The sequence below is a fragment of the Heloderma suspectum genome, chromosome 4 (genome assembly GCF_057233095.1).
Source record: "Heloderma suspectum isolate Gila_16-S chromosome 4, 16-S_ref, whole genome shotgun sequence".
NCBI lineage: Eukaryota > Metazoa > Chordata > Lepidosauria > Squamata > Helodermatidae > Heloderma > Heloderma suspectum.
The window spans coordinates 11,586,755-11,605,121 of record NC_139461.1 but is presented as its reverse complement, the minus strand read 5'-3'; the positions used below and the strand labels follow the sequence as shown (position 1 = coordinate 11,605,121).

General features: G+C 46.6%; 1 protein-coding gene across 1 annotated transcript in view; it reads right to left on the bottom strand.

Moving 5' to 3' along the window:
- PTP4A3 (protein tyrosine phosphatase 4A3) overlaps nt 1-3,862 on the bottom strand; it is a 127,315-nt gene extending 123,453 nt beyond the window's left edge. Inside the window, exon 1 of the mRNA XM_084848645.1 lies at nt 3,659-3,862. The gene's annotated coding sequence lies outside the window, so the exon portion shown is untranslated. The remainder of the gene's footprint in view (nt 1-3,658) is intronic.
- Nucleotides 3,863-18,367: the final 14,505 nt, after the last annotated feature.

Genomic DNA, 18,367 nt, shown 5'->3' with positions numbered 1-18,367 from the left:
GTGGGCAGAGAAATTTGGGGGACAATTTCACCAAATTTCTCCTAGGGGAAGAGAAATTCTCCAACAGTTTCTCATAGATATTGATATCTCTCTCAATATTGGCAAGGATTGTAGCACAGCTTCTTTTTGTTTTCCTACGGGGTTTTGGTTTATTGCAAGTGGCAATAAACTCCTGCAAGTGGCAACAGCATCAACTGTGTTGAGGCTTCCACTCTTGAGGCAGAATTCTGAATTTCTTTCGGTGGTACTTTTGAGCTTACCTAATCACCGCGAGGTGTCCAAGGGGACTGTGTGTGTTTTCTCTCTGTCACACATCTCTCCACTGTTCTGCAGCCTCTCATGCCACCTGCACTTCCTGAACAGAAAAAGCCCCAGGGAGGAATTGCCTCATGATGTCTTCCTCATGATGGCTTTAACCGAAGGGAAGCTGAGGAGGCTACAGGTTGCCACAGAGATGGCTGTACAATTAATCTTTGTATACTCCATGGCCACCTCATAAGTAAATTAAGCTCCATGGCCACCTCATATGTAAAGTAAGCACAAGAATCCCAAACCCAACCTATGAGAATTTCTCTGACTTTTCAAAAGCAATTTTTCTTCTATCAATTTGAATGAGAATAGTCGAAAAAATGTGGGAGAAATGTTCAGCACAGCACAAGGAAGGACCACTTTATTTAAGAAGGCTTTTAGTCTATAAGTGGGTCTGGTGGGTTCGGTGCTGCTTTTAATAATTTTTTTCTGCAGTTATGTTTTTATTGCATTTTAATGCAGCTTTAATCAGTTTTAATTAGTTCTGTAAGCTGCTTCCAGTGCCATTTTTTGCGTAAAAAGGCAGGGGTACAAATCAAATCAATCAAAAGCCCTCTGCAGGAGCTCAGAATTCGAATGTTGGAGGGAGACGAGGATGTACACTCAGCTCCAGCCACCCACATGCACACACAACACTCCCAGACCCTTGCCACATTGAATTGGAAGGTCCCGAGGTGTTCGACTGAAAAGTGACAGCCCTCCATCGAATACGAAGACCAGGGGTGGAGGAATCAGGGCTAGAGTGCCTGTCCCCATCTCCCCAATACGATAAGAATTTTGAATGCCTGTTGAGGACTAATATTATTTCAAACTCTGTGAAAACTGTGTTTTCCTCATAACCCTGTGCCACCTTTATCACTATTTTATTTATTTATTTATTTATTTATTTCATTTCTATACCGCCCAATAGCCGAAGCTCTCTGGGCGGTTCACAAAAACTAAAAACCAAACAACACACAATAAAACAATTTAGAATATATAGAACATTAAAACCACAATATAACAATACAACCACAATAAAACCTAGCAGCAGTACAGGAGTTTAAAATACAGATTTAAAACAGCAAAGATAAAAATTTAGAAAGCTAAAATGCCTGGGAAAATAAAAAGGTCTTCACCTGGCGCCGAAAGGAGTACAATGTAGGCGCCAGGAGAACCTCACTAGGGAGCTCATTCCAGAGCCGGGGTGCCACAACAGAAAAAGCCCTCCTCCTAGTAGCCACCCACCTCACTTCCTTCGGCAGGGGCTCACGGAGAAGGGCCGCTGATGATGATCTTAAGGTCTGGGCAGGTACATATGAGAGGAGGTGATCCCTCAGATAACCTGGCCCCAAGCAGTTTAGCTGTATCATACGCGTGTTTGCAAAGATATTCTTTGGGATATTCAACTTTACATTTGTAGGTGTACGAACATCCAATTCAACACATTCTGAATGCTGCACAGACTGACACTGTTCTCTGTGTGCCAAATGTAGGTCAGTTAAGAAAGACCTTTAAGGAGTGTGATCTGCAGCCCGCAACACCACATTGGTACCCAACTGCATCACGCCACAGTGTAGCCAGGTGTGTCTGGGCAGGCTTACAATATGGACACTTCTTCAGGAAATACAAGTACCAGAAAGTTAGAAACTTGATTTCAATCAATATTTTAAGTCAGCTCACCCCAAAGGGGCAGGCCAGCTTTACACTGTGCGATACTTTGCCCCCTTTCTCCTTAAAACCCATGTCATGATTATTGTTATCAAACAAACCTGCAGCTCACAGGTCCTAGTTCTCGGCAACAGATGAGTTGTGACAAACATTGGACACTCTGCCCTGAACAACTCCCGACCTAAATGATAACTTAACTCAAGATGAACAAGAAAACTGCAAGCAGTTCATTTCTTTGGTACCAAAACACAATGCGTACCTCAGTAGCGGTGGCAAAGGGAGTGTTTAAAGCAGCCTTCCCCATCTGGTGCCCTCCAGATGTTTTGGACTAAAGCTCCCAGAATTCCTGAGCACTGACCATGCTGACTGGGGTTTATGAGAGTTGAAGTCCAAAACATCTGGAGGGCACCAGCTTGGGGATGACTACTTTAGGGCGCAATCCTATGCATGTTTAGACAGAGAAAAGTCCTAGAACTCCCAGCATTCCCCAGCCATCTTGGGTGACTGGGGAGTGCTGGGAGTTCTAGGACTTTTCTCTGTCTAAACATGCATAGGATTGCACCTTTAAGTTTCAACCCAGAAATTACTAGCTCACAAACAAATCCAGTTACCTCACCCACATTTCCTGGGCCATTTTCATTGGTTTTGACACTATTTACACTAAAAGACACCTTCAGTACAGAATTTGATCTTGGTAAATACCCATCGGGAGTGTCTATATGAGACAAGAAACAGCGCGTTGTGATCCAGTCACAAAACCACACAACCAGGCCAGCACATGCAGAACGTGGGCAGCATCAATGTGTGCAGCGCATGACCCGTGCTGAATTGGGAGGGCAGCTCTTGCACCATACATGCATGCACACAAGCACAAATCCTGCAGGAACGAACAACCCCACCGCCTGGCCCTTCTTCAGTACCCATGAGCAGGTGTGGCAAAGAGGGAGCGCCAGCTGTGAGCCGGGCACACCGGGAACCAACCATGCCGGTGCTTCACCCTGGATTGCGCCGATGCGCTCAGCCCACACTCCAAGCGATCCAGCCCGCGAGAGCTCACTGCTGAGGTTCAAACAAGCAACCACACTGCACTGACAGCAGGCGGCTCTTTTCTCTAGCACGAACCCCGTGTTCGTGCACTAGGAAAGAGGCCGCCTGAGAAGCGGGGGGGGGGGGGGGAGAGGAAGACACCTGGCTACTAAGAGCAGGCATGCAAACTGCCCCCCCAGTGCATTTGATGCTCCACCTCCCATGCCCGTGCATGGGACCCCCCCTTCCCCCGCAAGCCAGCACTGCCCTTCCCTCGACCCTCCGCTCATAAGATCGTGAGAACGTGCACTCTGGAAAGGCAGGCGCGAGGGAGGGAGAAAGGCGTCGGCTTCTGTGGATTCTCCGCAGGTTAGCCTGCCCTCCCCCCAGCACCCGCGGCTCAGTTCACTGCGCCCCCCGCAGAACCGGCGCCAGCCCTGCCCCTCCCCTCCTCCACGTTACTCACTCTCACACACACACGCAACGCCCCCTCCTCCCGATTTCGCAGACCCACCCACGACTGCAGACGGACCTCGCACGTGCATGCCGCTGCCTCGCAGCAGCACAATGCCGGCGCCAGACAATGCGAGCCCGTCCGCGGTGCAAAACGCGAGATGCAAAAAGAGGCGGGGGAAGCGAGAGAAGCACGGCGAGCACCCCCGGCCCCACTGACCTGATTTGCCCGCTGCCAGCCGGCCGGACGAGCGGCGGCCCCAGCGGCGGCGGCGGCGGCGGCAGCAAACGCAGCCTCGCGCCTCCCGCGTGCCGAACCGGGCGAGGGAGCGGTGTGCGCGTGCGCGCCTCCCAACGTTCCGCGGCAGCGCGCGCGAGGCTGGGCGGGGGGAGCAGCAGCAGCAGCAGCGAACACGCCTAAAGCGAGCAACCATGTAGCGAGGGAGGGGGAGCGGCGCACCAATCAGAGCGCGCACCTCTCTCGCGGAGGCGCAGGCCGCGCCCCGTCCTTTCTGTGGACGGAATGGAGGCGAGAGACGCTGGAACTGCGGTCACGTGAGGAGGCCGAGAAGAGGCGCAGCCAATCAGAAGTAAGCTGGGGGGGAAGGGTGGCAACTCTCTCTCGGTCTCCCTCCCTCCCGCCAGGCAGATGTTCAACAGGTCTAGCTTACTTATTTATTGCATTTATATCCCGCCTTTTCCTCTCTTGCAAGGAAGGCAAGGCGGCGCACACAATCCTCCTCCTCTCCATTTTATCGTCTCAACGGCAGTCCTGCGAGGTGGGTTGGGCTGAGAGTCTGTGACCTGCCCAAAGCACCCCAGTGAGCTTCCATGACCGAGTGGGGACTGGAACCCAGATCTCCTGGCTCCCTCCCTCCTGCCAGGCAGATGTTCAACAGGGCTAGCCTATTTATTGCATTTATATCCCGCCTTTTCCTCTCTTGCAAGGAAGGCAAGGCGGCGCACATTATCCTCCTCTCCGTTTTATCCTCACAACAACAACCCTGTGAGGTGGGTTGGGCTGAGAGTCTGTGACCTGCCCAAAGCCCCCCAGTGAGCTTCCATGGCCGAGTGAGGACTGGAACCCAGATCTCCTGGCTCCCAGTCCAACGCTCTCACCGCTACGCCACACTGGCTCTGAGAAAGGGGGAGCTTTCGCTGTTGGACTTCTGCTTGTCACGCAGCTGTTAAAAGGCACAGAGGCCCGGGCAGGAAGAAAAAAAGGGGCAACCCTGTTACCACCATTCCCTCACCCCTGCCCAAAAGTGCTGGTAACGAAGGCACAGGAAGGCTGCATTTTAGCATTAATAATAATGCTTTTATTTATTTTTCACATTTCTATACCACCCAGTAACCAAAGCTCTCTGGGTGGTTCAGAAAAACCAAAAAAAAAAAAAAAAATCCAGCATGATAAAATATAAACGTTTAAAGCTATAGTATAAAATAGAAATAAACAGCAAAGTAAAACCTTGCAGCAGTGAAAGTTTTAAAATACAGTAACAGATTTAAAGCAACAGAAACTCAAACGCTAGAGCAACCTTTTGATAAAGTGGAAAAGAGAAATTGGCTTTGAAAAAAGGAGAGGAAAGCTGGGAATGTTTAATGAGCATGCATACACACCAGATTTTTGGACATGTGAAGACAGGATTACTGTATTTTTTCTAGCCCTGCTTCTGTGCTTTTGTTTGCCGCCTGACATAAAAGTTTGTTTTGGGGGTATATACCCACTTTTCTATTAGATATTCAAGGAAACTTACAATAAAAAGTAAACGGAAATGACAAAAACAAGGTATAACCCCCCCCCACACACACACAATTTTATTAAGGCAAACAATGTAATCCTGTACATGTCTACTCAGAAGTAAGACAGTCCCACTAAGTTCAATGGGGCTTACTCCCAGTCTGAACTTGCCATCCTATGCACACTTCCCTGGAAGTAAGTCCCATGGAATTCAGTGGAACTTAAAGAAGCACTAGGAGTATAACTGTGCAATCCTATATATATTTACTCAAAATAAGTCCCATTGAGTTCATAGTGGCCTGTGTTCAGGTACAGATATAAGATTGTGGCCTAAAATAACTGCAGATGGTAACCAACAAAAGCTTGCTGAAATAAAATGTGACTCTTTTCCTAGTATGGAAGCAAGGGGAAAAAGGAAAATTTCACCTGCTCAGCTGTCATCCAGTTACAGCCATTCCATCAGGCTGCACCGGAGAGAGGGAAGGAAAGCAGGCCCACTCCAACCGCTTGGCTTAGAGGCCATTCTTTTGGTCTCCCCTCTCATTGAACTCTTTCCAGTTTCATTTGAAGGACTTCGTAACTTCAAGGGCTAGTGTCTGAGTTTGCATTTTTCCTCCTCTCTCCCAACCCCTTTTCCAGTTGTGTCCTGTCTTTTAGTTTGAAACCTGAGGGCAGTGATTGTCTTCCTGCTGATCTTTAAGCTGCTCTGAGGGCCTTTTTAGCTGAAAAATGGGGTAAAACTGCTGTAAACAAGCAAACAAATGAATCCATAAATTATCTCTGTTGGGCTGCTGTTGCAGGCTAAAAACAGGTCAACTGTTTTAAAGTTGGAAGGATTGCTGGATTTGAATGGGTGAGCATGCATTCAAAGGCACCTTTTCCCTTCATTCTCAGTTTATGTCTACAGCCCTGAGTGACTCTTTTTTCACCTGGCTTCAGTCAGTAGAGCACCAAATATTGTTGTGATTACCTTCTACACGCGGTGGGTCCTGCCAATTCTGCTCCGCAAGGACATGAGCAGAAACGTTTGTTTCTGGAGGGAGACAGGTTGGTGGAGCTCCTTTCTGTGAGCTCCGCCGACCTGCCTCCTTCCAGAAATGAGTGTCTCCACTCATTTCACGTTGCCCCAGAAGCGTTAAATCGCTGTTGCGCAAGCAGTTGGGGACACTGGCGCAGTGCAAGCAGTGGGGTGGAAGAGTTGGCAGGGACATAAGTGCCCCATTGGTTCTGCCCCAGATGTTTTAGACTACAACTCCAAATCAGCCTTAGCCAGCATAGCCAATGGTCAGGGATTATGGGAGTTGTAGCCCAAAACATCCGGAGGGCATCAGGTTGCCCCTCCTCTGCTATAGAAGAAGTAGATCCTGCAAGCCTGAAATCTGCTCTTTCCTGCCATAGAGATAGGAGACGTTTACTTTCTGCCTGAGACCTTCATGCCCCAAGGTTATGCAGGGTGAGGCAGGGCAAGAATGGTACATACACATCTCCCCTTGGATGCTTTTTGAGGCAGCCTAATAACTCTCCATTTCTGATGATTCAGCACGAGAACCAAGCATTGGCAGATCGAATAACAGGCACTTGAAAAAGAAGAAAGGAAAGCCTGATAATTTCCTAATTGATTTATACAATAATAAATCTGATACGTTGCAGCATGCATTTGTAACACTAAGTGTAATGATGCAGCGGCAGGGGTCACTACCCTGGAGGGATGGTGATTTATATGCTGCAAAAGCTTGCCTCTTCAGGGCAGAGGGGCCTTGTCTTTGCTGGTTGGTCTGCCTATAAATCACTCGCTGCATCTACACCCGGATACAAAGAGCCATAATAAAGTCTTAAGAAATGAGAATGGGCCACCTCGCCACTCGCAGCATTAAGCTGCCACGCTTAATTTATTTTTGATTTACAAGATCGGCTACGATGCCTTTCACTATCGCGTCTGTGCGCCTCCCGGACCTTCGTCTTTTGATTCTGTTCCGTAGTTCAAGGGCATCTGCGGTCGACCACTGGCAGGTTTCCTGGTGGTCTACCTGACACCTGCTGGTTGCTGTGATTTTTGGAAAGGATGCTGGATGACTTGAGCTTTGGTCTGAGGCAAAAAGACACTTTTTGGTTTCTAAGCAAGAATGCACACTCAGTGCCAAGCCAGACATTACTGTGGTAGCAATTCTGAATTCCATGCTTGGAATTCCCCATAGCAGAATCCCCATAGCAAAACAAAAACAGTAGAAAGTATCTTTGGGAGGAACCGATCCAGATTAGGACTGCAGTGTTATATGTGTGTTAACCTTTCCCCCTGTGCCATCCCACCCCCGCTGAAGCTGTTACTTGGCCCCAAAGCAGCTATTTGCTAGAAGAAGAAGAAGAGGACGACGACGACAGCACAGCATGCCTGGTTTGAACCCCCAGGCTCACTTAACACAAATTAGTTACGCTTTATGCCCTGAGCAGCCGCTCTTGCTTGGAAAAAATAATGATGTATATGTTAATCTATTCATCGTCTAAGATTTCTTCATCACGCCCTAAAGAAAAGTGCAAGACCCATTTGGTAGCCAGGGCTGCTTATATGACCTATTCTTGGTTATAAAAGCCGCTGCTTCATGGGCAGAACAATCCATGGAGCTTGAGGATGGCAAAGTCTGTGCCGGAAGAACTTCTACTTCCTAAGCCTTGCTGGACTGAAGCTGGAGGCTTTCCCCCTTTCCTTTCTCTTTTTGGCCACCAGCTTGTCCTTTCTTAAATGTTTCCCCACCACTTGTTCCAATGAGAGGGAAAAGAACTACACCAGCTCTGTAGGTGGTCTAGATTTCCCCCCACTCTAGGGACACATCTGGGGAAAGAGAGTTTTTTGGACCCAGTGGATACAAACCCTCGTCTGAGCTTTCCCGACGCACCTGCTCTTGGCCATTACTGCCAGCGGAGTGCTGCTGGAGGGGCACCCACAGTGGCACCCCACTACCCAGGGAGGACCTTTGTGGGCAGGCCTCCCTCTCTGCACATAGATGGGGAGGTCCACAGTACCTGAGGACCCCTGGAACCTCCTGCCCAGGGAACATAAGAATAGGATTGCACCCTTAGGATGCAATCCTAGGCATTCTAAACATGCATAGGATCACATCCTTAGGATGTAGGCAGAAAAAAAGGCCTACAACTGCCAGCCTCCTGGGAGTTGTAGGACTTTTTTTCCTGTCTAAGCATGCATAGGGTTGCACCTTTAGTCTTTTTAGTTCAATATTTTGATAGTAATGCATTTTGTTTCAAATCAGTGTTTCAGTCTGTTCCTGTTCACTTCCTCAAATGACAGAAGAGTCGAGATATAAACATTTTAAATAAATAATCATTCTGCCTATATTTCCCCTTCTATCTTTGCCTTCTCCTTGGCTTCTCCAGCTCTTCCACTTTCTACTGCCCCTGGTCTTCTGCTGTCTCTAGGAGCTTTCCTACACAGGGCTGTACCTTCCTTCAGTTTCATTGCAGAATTGAGATCCAAGCACTACACAAAGAGCTTTTCTTTTCCTATTTTTCTGCTATATGACCTCCAGGTGATGCTGTGCTATGGTGGAATATTGCACTTACACAAGTAGGAAAATGCTTTTTCTTTTTCTTTCAGAAATAATACCCCATTTCCCCATTCTAACCCCTCCGTCCCAGAAAGTGCTCTTAAAAAACAGAAATGACACTGGAGGATCATGACATCATCTAAAGAACCCGTAAGCAACAATGAGTAAGGACTCACGAGAGCACAATAAATGGCTTGTGTAGAAAAGCTCTGAAATGACAGCGGCTCTTTTCTTTTGCTACCCATTCTGTTTTCACTGGCTATTTCTTCCATCTAAGGCTGCAGTCCTATCTATGCTTGCTTGGGAGGAGGCCCCATTAACAGTGTAGAAGCTTCCAAGGAAACATGGATAGATTCAGGCTGTGGGTATGCTAAAGATCATAGTCTTGCAGCCCTATGTTTTGCATGTTTACCTGGAAACACATCCTACAGAGTTTGGTGGGACTTATTCCCTAGTAGTTATGTGTAGGGCTGCATCTGCAGCAGTTAGTTAAGTGCAGCCAAGAGTGGGAAAGTGACTGCAGCCCAGCTGGGCAGTCACTCACTGCACTTGCCGGTGAGAGAGATGGAGTATCGGCTCCTGATTACATAGCCAACAGCCATAAGATGATCTAATTTCAGCATGACTGGCCTCTGGCAGTGTTGAAGTTCACTCATATTTACACTCATGCATACAGCAGGCAGCTAGATGGTGGTGGTGCTTGAATATGGACAGTGGCTGGAACTAGACATTTTGTAGCAAACACTGGATTCCCAATCCCAGTCCTTTTGCTCTGCAACTTTCCCGCCCCCCCCCCCACCTCCTTTCCCTACATGTCTGGAAGATCCATTCTTGAAACCAGACTGGGAAGAGAAGGGAGGGAAGGGAAGGGGTGGGGTCGGGGTATGCAGCCAGTGGGGAAGGGTTAAACACCTTTTTCCCACCTCCCCACCTTAGTTTTGTATGTTAGAGGCTAAGGCAGGAATGAAATCGTGTGTCTGAGGCTGAACACACTGGTTCCAGCCTAACAGTCCTTTCTGAAAACTAGAAGAGAAGCACATTGTCATCCCTCAGCTGGAAGCTTATTTTTACGTGTCGGGCTAGCACTAAAAAGGCCGTGCTCCTCCCTGCTCCAGGAGAGTGGTCATGTTGTTGTTGTTGTTGTTGAGTCGTTCAGTCGTGTCCGACTCTTCGTGACCCCATGGACCATAGCAAGCCAGGCCTTCCTGTCCTCCGCTCTCTCCCGGAGTGTGCTCAAGTTCATATTCATTGCATCGGTGATGCTATCTAGCCATCTCATCCTCTGCCATCCCCTTCTCCTTTTGCCTTCAGTCTTTCCCAGCATGAGGGTCTTTTCCAGGGAGTTTTCTCTTCGCATTAGGTGGCCAAAATATTTGACCTTCAGCTTCAGTATCTGTCCTTCCAAGGAGCACTCAGGGTTGATTTCCTTTAGGATGGACTGATTTGACCTCCTTGCAGTCCAGGGGACTCGTAAGAGTCTTCTCCAGCACCCAGTTCGAAAGCATCAATTCTTCGGCGCTCAGCCTTCCTTATAGTCCAGCTCTCACAGCCATACATTACTACTGGAAAAACCATAGCTTTGATTAGACGGACCTTTGTCGGCAAGGTGATGTCTCTGCTTCTTACTATGCTGTCTAGGTTGGCCATAGCTTTCCTCCCAAGGAGCAAGCGTCTTTTAATTTCATGGCTACAGTCACCGTCTGCGGTGATCTTGGAGCCCAAGAAAGTAAAATCTGTCACTGCTTCCATTTCTTCCCCTTCTATATGCCAGGAAGTGATAGGGCCAGATGACATGATCTTAGTTTTTTTAATGTTGAGTTTCAAACCAGCTTTGCATTCTCCTCTTTCTCCCTCAACAAGAGGCTCTTTAGATCCTCTTCACTTTCTGCCATTAGGGTGGTATCATCTGCATATCGGAGGTTGTTGATCATTCTCCCAGCAATCTTAATTCCGACCTGTGATTCATCCAACCTGGCGTTTCTCATGATGTACTCTGCATATAAGTTAAATAAGCAGGGTGGCAATATGCAGCCTTGTCATACTCCTTTCCCAATTTTGAACCACTCGGTTGTTCCATGTCTGGTTCTTACTGTTGCTTCTTGACCCTCATACAGGTTTCTCAGGAGATAGGTAAGGTGGTCTGGTACTCCCACCACTTTAAGGATGTGCCACAGTTTGTTGTGATCCACACAATCAAAGGCTTTAGTGTAGTCAATGAAGCAGAAATATATGTTTTTCTGGAATTCTCTTGCTTTCTCCATGATCCAGCAAAAGTTGGCGATTTGATCTCTAGTTCCTCTGCCTCTTTGAAACCCGGCTTGTACTTCCGGTAGTTCTCGGTTCGCATACTGCTGAAGCCTAGCTTGTAGGATTTTGAGCATCACCTTGCTGGCATGTGAAATGAGCGCAATTGTGCGGTAGTTTGAACACTCTTTGGTGTTGCCCTTCTTTGGAATTGGAATGTAAACTGACCTTTTCCAGTCTTGTGGCCATTGTTGAGTGTTCCAAATTTGTTGGCATATTGAATGCAGCACCTTAACAGCATCATCTTTTAGGATTTTAAATAGCTTAGCTGGAAGACTGTCATCTCCGCTAGCTTTGTTGTTACTAATGCTTCCTAAGGCCCACTTGACTTCACTCTCGAGGATGTCCGGCTCAAGTTAAGTGACCGCACTATCATGGCTATCAGGGACATTCAGATCTTTCCTGTATAGTTCTTCTATGTATTCTTTCCACCTCTTCTTAATCTCACCTGCTTCTGTTAGGTCCCTGCCTTCTTTGTCCTTTATCACGCCCGTCTTTGCACAAAACGTTCCCTTGAGATCTCCGATTTTCTTGAAGAGATCTCTAGTCTTTCCCATTCTGTTGTTTTCCTCGATTTCCTTGCATTGTTCATTTAAGAAGGCCTTCTTGTCTCTCCTTGCTAGTGTCTGGAACTCTGCATTCAGTTGGATATATCTTCCCCTTTCTCCCTTGCTTTTCGCTTCCCTTCTTTCCTCAGCTACTTGTAAAGCCTCATCAGACAGCCACTTGGCTTTCTTGCATTTCTTTTTCTTTGGGATGGATTGAGTTGCTGCCTCCTGAACAATGTTACAGACCTTCGTCCATAGTTCCTCAGGCACTCTGTCTATCAGGTCTAATCCCTGAAATCTATTCCTCACCTCCACTGTATATTCATAAGGGATATGCTTTAGGTCATACCTGAATGGTTTAGTGGTTTTCCCTACGTTCTTCAATTTAAGCCGAAATTTTGCGATAAGAAGCTCATGATCTGAGCCACAGTCAGCTCCAGGTCTTGTTTTGACTGACTGTATAGAGCTTCTCCATCTTTGGCTGCAAAGGACATAATCAATCTGATTTCGATATTGAACATCTGGTGATGTCCATGTGTAGAGTCGTCTCTTGTGCTGTTGGAAAAGAGTGTTTGCTATGATCAGCGTGTTCTCTTGGCAAAACTCTATTAGCTTTTGTCCTGCTTCATTTTGTACATCAAGGCCATGCCTGCCTGTTATCCCGGTGATTTCTTGACTTCCTACTTTAGCATTCCAATCCCCTATGATGAAGAGGACATCTTTTTTTTGGTGTTAGTTCTAGAAGGTGTTGTAGGTCTTCATAGAACTGATCAACCTCAGCATCTTCGGCATCAGTGGTCGGGGCATAGACTTGAATTACTGTGATGTTGAATGGTTTGCCTTGGATTCGTACTGAGATCATTCTATCATTTTTAAGATTGTACCCCAGTACTGCTTTTCCCACCCTTTCGTTGACTATGAGTGCTACTCCATTTCTTCTAAGGGATTCTTGCACACAGTAGTAGATATGATGGTCACCTGAATTAAATTCGCCCATGCTTGTCCATTTTAGTTCGCTGATTCCCAAGATGTCGATGTTCAATCTTGCCTTCTCATGTTTGACCACCTCCAGCTTACCTTGATTCATTGATTTGACATTCCAGGTTCCTAAACAATAGTGTTCTTTACAGCATCGGATTTTCTTTTCACCACCAGACACATCCACAGCTGAGTGTCCTTTCGGCTTTGGCCTAGCCGCTTCACTCTTTCTGGCGCTACTTGGAAATACCCTCTGCTCTTCCCCAGTAGCATATTAAATACCTTCCAACCTGAGGGGCTCATCTTCCGGCATCATATCTTTTAGCCTTGTGATACGTTCCATGGGGTTTTCTTGGCAAGAATAGTGGAGTGGGTTGCCATTTCCTTCTCCAGTGGACCACATTTTGTCAGAACTCTCTGCCATGACCTGTCCGTCTTGGGTGGCCCTGCACGGCATAGCTTATGGCTTCACTGAGTTACGCAAGCCCCTTCGCCACAACAAGGCAGTGATCCATGAAGGGGGAGAGTGGTCATACTGAGACGGAAATTCACCAAGGTACACAGGGTGCACACTTGACATTTTAAAAAATGGTACCTTGAATTGGGCCCAGAATTTCAAGGGAGATTTGTGCTGGGTGACGGGGAGGGGGGCAGGAAACATTCACATTTTCATATGCTAATCTGGCTGAGGACCGGCACTTCTGGCTTCCCATCCTTCTTGCTCCTCTGCCTCTTCCTCTTTCATGCTCCAGTTGCAGACATCCTATGTAGCTCTTATGTCTTTCTGCTCCTTCCTCCTTATCTGTTCATGATTCAGTAACCCCACCCATCACTGGAATGTGCCTCCAAGAGCTTCTGCAAAATTGGATTTGGCACTCGGGCTGAAAAAGGTTCCACACCCCTGCAGTAAACACATCAGAAATGTTTGGTGGCTACATTAAACATTCCGATGGGCACGTTGGCTGGAAAGGATGGTCTCCTCCCATATATACCTGCCCAGATCCTAAGATTGTCTTCAGCAGTCCTTCTCCGCCCGCCCCCCCCCCACAAATGAAGTGAGGTGGGTGCCTACTAAGAACAGGGCCTTTTATGTTATGGCACCTCAGTTGTGGAATAAACTTCCCAGAGAGGCTTGCCTGGCACCTACATTGTGCTCGTTTTGATGCCAGGTGAAGACCTTCCTATTTTCCCAGGCATTTTAGTCGTTCCATTGCTGTTATTTTAAATCTGTTAAGGCGAAATCCTGCTGGCTGGGGAATGCTGGGAGTTGTAGGACTTTTTTCTGTCTAAATGTGCATAGGATTGCACCCTTGTTGTTGTTGTTCAGTCGTTAAGTCGTGTCCAGCTCTTCGTGACCCCATGGACCACAGCACGCCAGGCCTTCCTGTCCTGCGCTCTCTCCCAAAGCGTGCTCAAGTTCCAATCCCCTATGATTGCGCCCTTACTGTATTTTAAATCTGTGCATTGCTGCTAGGTTTTATTTTGGTTTTTATTTTCATTTTATATTGTAGTTTTAAACTTTTATATTGCATTTTTTCATGTTGTGTTTTATGGTTTTCATTGTTCTGAACCGCCCAGGAAGCTTTGGCTATTGGGCGGTAGAGAAATGGAATAAAGAAAGAAAGAAATTATGGTGGTTGTAGTCCAATATACCAGGCTGGGGAAGGGTGACCTAGAACATACCCAATATTTTCATGCAGACAATTAAGCTGCACTTTGCAGGGAACATCAGTAGTGGGAGGCAAGTGGTTTTTCAGAGAAATTTGCCAACTGTGACTAATTTTCTCAATGGAGTACCCCAATAACCTTCTGAGGAAACCTAGAGTTCCCCAGAGCACAATTTGAAAACCACTGATTTAGATCAGAGATGACCACCGCTCCGATGGTCCATTAGCTCAAGTGCTTGAGATTTCTTTGGGACTGGAAAAATCACAAGTTCAAACCCAACAGGCAAATCTCTCATTTTATGGCCCCAAAAGTTGATGATGCACATTTATTTTGCTTCCAGACAATCCTTGCCCCTATTGAAGAACATGAAGAGAAGATGTATCACTATAAAACAAAACAAAACAAAATGGCCTCTTTCACAAGGATTCAGACATGAAAAATAAAATGTAACACCAGGTGGGATTTGGGATTGTTTCAAGAGCCCCATGAATAAATGGATGCCTGTATATCTGTAGTGAAGTTCCATGTAGGAAAAATGATGTGATAAAAACAGGGACTTTAAAACATTAATGTCCCCTTGTACCATTTACAAACCCATATCCGAGATGTTATTTTAAAATATTTATTCCTGTTGTGTATGGTGGAGGGCGCTGGGGGTGGAGAGATCAAAGAAAAATAGGAAAGGGGGAAGTGTACTTAACAGCAAATGTCAGGCTGGTGAAATAAAGATGCATTGAATAACAGATTATACATTTCCCATTAGGGCCAGAGCGAGCAGCTGTTTGACAACAAACCCTTGTGAAGATGGACTTTATAGGCAGGTAGGGGGAAAAGACGGTGTTGCTGTCCTTGAGTTGGAAAGGGCCTGCGGATATACCATAATACTTCAGGAATTTGCAAAAAAACTCTCTCTCTCTCTCTCTCTCTCTCTCTCTCTCTCTAGCCTAGATGATCCCCAGGAAAGAAGACACTGCTGGGATAGAACTGCCTTCTTTGACAGGAGGTAACAATTACACATGGGGTTTTCTTGGCAAGAATACTGGAGTGGGTTGCCATTTCCTTCTCCCGTGGACCACATTTTGTCAGAACTCTCTGCCATGACCTGTCCGTCTTGGGTGGCCCTGCACGGCATAGCTTATGGCTTCACTGAGTTACGCAAGCCCCTTCGCCACAACAAGGCAGTGATCCATGAAGTGGGCCTTAGGAAGCATTAGTAACAATAAAGCTAGCAGAGATGACAGTATTCCAGCCGAGCTATTTAAAATCCTAAAAGATGATGCTGTTAAAGTGCTGCATTCAATATGCCAACAAATCTGGAACACTCAACAGTGGCCACAAGACTGGAAAAGGTCAGTTTACATTCCAATTCCAAAGAAGGGCAACGCCAAAGAGTGTTCAAACTACCGCACCATTGCGCTCATTTCACATGCCAGCAAGGTGATGCTCAAAATCCTACAAGCTAGGCTTCAGCAGTATGCGAACCGAGAACTACCGGAAGTACAAGCTGGGTTTAGAAGAGGCAGAGGAACTAGAGATCAAATCGCCAATATTCGCTGCATCATGGAGAAAGCAAGAGAATTCCAGAAAAACGTCTATTTCTGCTTCATTGACTACGCTAAAGCCTTTGATTGTGTGGATCACAACAAACTGTGGCAAATTCTTAAAGTGATGGGAGTACCAGACCACCTTACCTGTCTCCTGAGAAACCTGTACGAGGGTCAAGAAGCAACAGTAAGAACCAGACATGGAACAACCGATTGGTTCCAAATTGGGAAAGGAGTACGACAAGGCTGCATATTGTCACCCTGCTTATTTAACTTATATGCAGAGTACATCATGAGAAATGCCGGGTTGGATGAATCAGAGGTCGGAATTAAGATTGCTGGGAGAATGATCAACAACCTCCGATATGCAGACGATACCACCCTAATGGCAGAAAGCGAAGAGGATCTCAAGAGCCTCTTGTTGAGGGTGAAAGAGGAGAGTGCAAAAGCTGGTCTGAAACTCAACATTAAAAAAACGAAGATCATGGCATCTGGCCCCATCACTTCCTGGCATATAGAAGGGGAAGAAATGGAAGCAGTGACAGATTTTATTTTCTTGGGCTCCAAGATCACCGCAGACGGTGACTGTAGCCATGAAATTCAAAGACGTTTGCTCCTTGGGAGGAAAGCTATGGCCAACCTAGACAGCATAGTAAGAAGCAGAGACATCACCTTGCCGACAAAGGTCCATCTAATCAAAGCTATGGTTTTCCCAGTAGTAATGTATGGCTGTGAGAGCTGGACTATAAGGAAGGCTGAGCGCCGAAGAATTGATGCTTTCGAACTGTGGTGCTGGAGAAGACTCTTACGAGTCCCTTGGACTGCAAGGAGGTCAAATCAGTCCATCCTAAAGGAAATCAACCCTGAGTGCTCATTGGAAGGACAGATCCTGAAGCTGAAGCTCCAATATTTTGGCCACCTAATGCGAAGAGAAAACTCCCTGGAAAAGACCCTGATGCTGGGAAAGACTGAAGGCAAAAGGAGAAGGGGACGGCAGAGGATGAGATGGCTAGATAGCATCACGGATGCAATGAATATGAACTTGAGCACGCTCCGGGAGAGAGCGCAGGACAGGAAGGCCTGGCGTGCTATGGTCCATGGGGTCACGAAGAGTCGGACACGACTGAACGACTGAACAACAACAACAACAACAATTACACAGCAGGCATGTTTAACAATGTAGCCTTCTCTGGCACCTGACTTTTGGATACAGGTAAACACAAACCCTATGCCAGAGAAACATACAGGATTCCTTGGGTGCAGAGCTTCAGAAAGATGCAACATCGCTTACCTGAGTGAGTGTTTCTCCTTTGCCTATTTATTTGAGTTATACCCCACCTTTCTACAAAAAAAAAAAAATGGCACTCCTGAGCCTTTAGTGAACAATGAAGTCCTATTTGGATGCAAATTGCACCTCAGTCACTGGAGATATTTAAGCAAAGGCTGGATGAAGATGCTGTAGTAGCTGTACCCAAGGCTGACATTCTAACTTTCCACACAGTGGCTGGAGCGGCAGCCTCCATTTGGTGCACCCCTTTCAGTCATGTTCCTTTTAGCATCCCTTTTAGATACACAAGGTGGTCTGCCATGACAGAATTGGCATAGACATTGGTTTCATTTTGGCGCCAAGTTAAAACATGGCTTTTTACCAAAGCCTTTGAGGGCTAAATGCATTCCCTAAAGTTGCACACTATTTTAACTGTTCTATTGTTTTAGATTTTAAATTGGTATTAGGTTGCTTGATGGTTTAATATGTTTTTAGCTGTTTAAATTATTTATTGTTTTATACTATCTAAATTCATTTTATCTGTACGCTGCCCTGAGATCCTAATGATATAGGGCGAGATACAAATGTTTTAAATAAATCAGCCGACTCTTCGTGACCCCATGGACCATAGCACACCAGGCCTTCCTGTCCTCCGCTCTCTCCCGGAGCGTGCTCAAGTTCATATTCATTGCATCGGTGATGCTATCTAGCCATCTCATCCTCTGCCGTCCCCTTCTCCTTTTGCCTTCAGTCTTTCCCAGCATCAGGGTCTTTTCCAGGGAGTTTTCTCTTCGCATTAGGTGGCCAAAATATTTGAGCTTCAGCTTCAGTATCTGTCCTTCCAAGGAGCACTCAGGGTTGATTTCCTTTAGGATGGACTGATTTGACCTCCTTGCAGTCCAGGGGACTCTTAAGAGTCTTCTCCAGCACCACAGTTCGAAAGCATCAATTCTTCGGCTCTCAACCTTCCTTATAGTCCAGTTCTCACAGCCATACATTACTACTGGGAAAACCATAGCTTTGATTATACGAATCTTTGTCGGCAAGGTGATGTCACTGCTTCTTACTATGCTGTCTAGGTTTGCCATAGCTTTCCTCCCAAGGAGCAAGCGTCTTTTAATTTCATGGCTACAGTCACCGTCTGCAGTGATCTTGGGGCCCAAGAAAATAAAATCTCACAGAGATCAAATTAAAAATAAAAGGAAGAGAGCAAGAGGTGGATCATGGATCGCCAGTGAGCTACCTTGCAGGGCTAGAACTGTCTACTGTCTTGATAGCAACCTGCATTGCAGGACCTGGACTGAATATTGGCGGGAGTGGGG